Source organism: Nerophis ophidion, linkage group LG10, assembly GCF_033978795.1.
Source record: "Nerophis ophidion isolate RoL-2023_Sa linkage group LG10, RoL_Noph_v1.0, whole genome shotgun sequence".
Classification (NCBI taxonomy): Eukaryota; Metazoa; Chordata; class Actinopteri; order Syngnathiformes; family Syngnathidae; genus Nerophis; species Nerophis ophidion.
In genome coordinates, this window is record NC_084620.1 from 44129980 (window position 1) to 44133809 (window position 3830).

Here is a 3830-nt window from a genome sequence, read left to right on the forward strand (position 1 = left end):
CATTCACACACTGATGGAGGGAGCTGCCATGCAAGGCGCCAACCAGCACCCATCAGGAGCAAGGGTGAAGTGTCTTGCTCAGGACACAACGGACGTGATGAGGTTGGTACTAGGTGGGATTTGAAGCAGGGACCCTCAGATTGCGCACGGCCACTCTTCCACTGCGCCACGCCGTCCCTAATATGGTTCTAATCCTTCTGGTAACACATCTGATTCTGAAGGACTACACAATTAATATATGAGATCACCGAAGAGAAGACGGGTGGTTCTGAGCTTTAGTCTTTCCTGTGGTCACAGCTTTAAGAAGAAACCAATGAATAAGTAAAAATAGTGGTATGTTGGAAGAGTTTTACACATGTCTGGCCAAATAAGGAATAACAAGTTAAGAAAATGTCAAATCCATGGCAGGCCAGATTGTTTGATAGCCCTTTCGGCAGACCTCTGGGAACGTGTTATCATGGCCGAGTGGTTCAGGCGATTGACTTGAAGTCATTTAGGGTCTCCCCACGCAGGTTCAGATTCTTCTGGTAGTATGTCTGTATTTGGAGTACTAGACAAATTGTCCATCACATTATTGCTTGAGGACTGGCTTGTCTGAGACATTGACCTTGCTGTGGTCACAATGTTTGTAAAGATACTTTTGACCCAGTAAAAATGATACTTACTTTGAAAAACCTTCCATGATGCTTACTTTGAACAAACCCCCACATTGCTGTCTAAATTATTCAGTTTCATACACAGAAATAAAGACAATTGAGTACAATGTTTATTCCATTGCAACCCAGAATGGACGATAGCCTTTCAGAACATTGTCTGCGTGAGTGTTTTCATGGCCGAGTGGATAAGGCGATGGATTTGAATTCCATTGGGGTTTCCCCACGCATGTTCAAATCCTGCTGGTGATGTGTCTGTATTTGGAGTACTACACAAGTTGTTCATCCCATTATTGCTTGAAGACTGGCTGGTCTGCGACATTGACCTTACTGTGGTCCTAATGTTTCTAATGATACCATTTACCCAGTAAAAATGATGCTTACATTGAAGAGCCTTCCTTTTGCCTATGTTGTCATGGCCCAGTGGTTTAGGCGATGGATGAGAAATCTCTTGGGGTTCTACCTGCGCAGGTTCAAATCCTGTTGGTAATGCATCTGTGTTCGAAGTACTACGCAAGACGTACATGTGATCAATTTAAAAGGATGTGCTGGTCCGACCTTCAGTCTTTTCTGTGGTCACAGGGTTGAGAAGAAACCGATGAAACAGTAAAAATAGTTGTATGTTTAAAAAGTCTTACACATGTCTGTCTAAATAATGATGAGCAAGTGAAGACAACGTTAAATTAATGGAAGGTTGAAGTGTTTGATAGCCCTTTGCGCAGACCGCCTGAAACACTATACCATGGAAATTGAATGCAAACTGCGCCATAGCCTTTCACATAAATGTCTGTGTGTGCGTTATCATGGCCGAATGGTTAAGGCGATGAACTAGAAATCCATTGGGATCTCCCCGCGCAGGTTTAAATCCTGCTGGTAATGCAGGATTACACAACTCACACATGAGAGGACGGGCGAGTGTGAGTTTAGTCTTTCCTGTGGTCATAGGTTTGAGATGAAACAGTGAAAATAGTAGTATGTTTGATAGCCCTTTGCGCAGACAGCCTGAAACATGTTTTTATGGCAATTGAATGCAACGTTTAGTCGATTGCAGCATAGACTGCGCTATAGCCGTTCACAGAAATGTCTGCGTTTGTGTTATCATGGCTGAGTGGTTAAAGCGATGGACTAAAAATCCATTGGGGTCTCCGCGCGCAGGTTCAATTCCTGTTGGTAATGTGTCTGTATTTAGAGTACTAGACGAATTGTACATCACATTATTGTTTGATGACTGGCTGGTCGGGACATTGACCTTACTCGTGTCAAAATGTTTTTAAAGATACCATTTACTGGGTAAATGGTATCCTTTCCTCCCACCGAGGAGACGTTCCACGTCCCATGAGCTAACTTATGTAGCTGAGGATCGGACCGCCAAGTGCCCTGCCTTTGACTCCCGCCCAGCTCACACTGCACCCGGCCTGCATGAACCCTCCCATGAGTGATAAGCCTATTGGAGGGGGGACCCACGTCGCCTCTTCGAGCTGAGCCCGGCCGGGCCCCATGGGATCAAGCCCGGTCACCAGCTGCTCGCCATCATGTCCCACCTCTAGGCCTGGCTCAAGAGGGGCGCCCCGGTGACCTGCGTCCGGGCGAGGAAATAGCGATGTCCTCCATTTGTACTTTTCATAAAGGTCTTTAAACTGCTCTTTGTCTGATCCCTCACCTAAACATAACACCAAAACCAAACATGCGATTTGTCCAAACATGTCTGTAATACATTATATGTGTGCGTTTTACTAGAATAAGTTGTTTTAGTAAGGTTTGCATTTACAAAAAATAGGTTTTACTCATTATGACAGTATACTGCCACACTCAATATGACACCTTTTTAAACATAACTCCTAAACAACACATGCAAAATGGCTAATACTGCCTGGAGAAAAGTATCATTGTTAGTTTTAGAAGACAATTTATCTTTTGTAAAGTTTGCTAAGACAAAAGTTAAATGTTTTTTTTTTTTACTGAATATGACAGTAAAACTGTCATACTGAATCTGAAAGTTTTATAAACATAACTCCAAAACCAAACATGCATTATGTCTAAAAATGCCTGTAATATTGTATTTGTTTTGAGTTTTACTAGAACAAGTTGTTTTTGTAAAGTTTGCATTTACAAAAATTAACTTTTACTTACAGTATACTGTCACATTCAATAAGACAGTTATTTAAACATTACTCTTAAACTACACATGCACATTGGCCAATAATGCCTGGAGAAATGTATCTGTGAGAGGCGGGGCGTGGTCACGCGCCGCCTGCCGGCGATGGCATGCACAGGAGCCGGCTGGAAGCAAGATGACAGGTGAGTGGATACCTCAGCTGGAACAAGTTATCTAATTACCTGTCTCTATTTAGCAGCGTTGGTGACTGCAGGGCGGGGCTGAAAAGCCAGAAGGACCCCAGGAGGTGCTGAGAACCCCAGAAGGGTTGTGGGAGGACTGAGCGAGTTAAAAACTATGGGAGTGAACGAACTAAGACTGAAAAGACTTGGGGAGCGAACGAAGAAGAAATATTGTGTGTAAAAAGATTAAAAAGAATTGTCAACTTGAACTCCTGCTATGATCCTTCGGTCCTGAAGACCCCACGACACAAACCTGTCCCAGTTGGCGCCCAACCAAGCAAGGACCGAGGAAGGATGACGGCCCCAAGCCCCCTGGAGGCACTGGGAAGAGTGCTGGCGGAGGTGTCGGCAGCCACCCAGCAGCAGAGGGAGGCAAGCATGCAACAGACGCAAGTACTGCAAGCACTGGTGAGCCAGTCCAGAGGAAAGGAGAAGGGGAAGGGGACCGCCATGCAGAAGATGTCGGAGGGAGAGGACTCGCAAGTATTCCTCGACGTGTTTGAGACCACAGCGACAGCATGCGGCTGGCCGGACACCGAGTGGGGTGTCAAGCTGCTGCCGCTCCTGGCAGGGGGGCGCAGCGGGTGGCGCTTAGTCTCCCAGCGCACGCTCGGGTGCATTTCCCCAACCTACGCCGGGTGATATTAGACCGCATCGGTAGCCACCCGGAGGACCACCGACGCCGGTTCCGTGCCATGCGACTGGGGCCCGAGGACCGACCATTCGTGCTGGCGCAGCAGCTTCGGGACGCGGCCGTCCGGTGGCTTGAACCCCAGGAGGCCGACAGTAAGATGCTGGAGCGGATCCTCCTGGAGCAGTTGGTGGAGGCCATCCCAGCCC

General features: G+C 46.8%; 2 non-coding genes across 2 annotated transcripts; both read left to right on the plus strand.

Annotated features, from left to right (window-relative positions):
* The first annotated feature begins 1450 nt into the window (after positions 1-1450).
* On the plus strand, positions 1451-1532 carry trnas-aga (transfer RNA serine (anticodon AGA)). The gene has a single exon. It is a non-coding gene; the product is annotated as a tRNA-Ser (tRNA).
* Positions 1533-1747: 215 nt separating this feature from the next.
* trnaf-aaa (transfer RNA phenylalanine (anticodon AAA)) lies at positions 1748-1829 on the plus strand. The gene has a single exon. It is a non-coding gene; the product is annotated as a tRNA-Phe (tRNA).
* The last annotated feature ends 2001 nt before the right edge of the window (positions 1830-3830 follow it).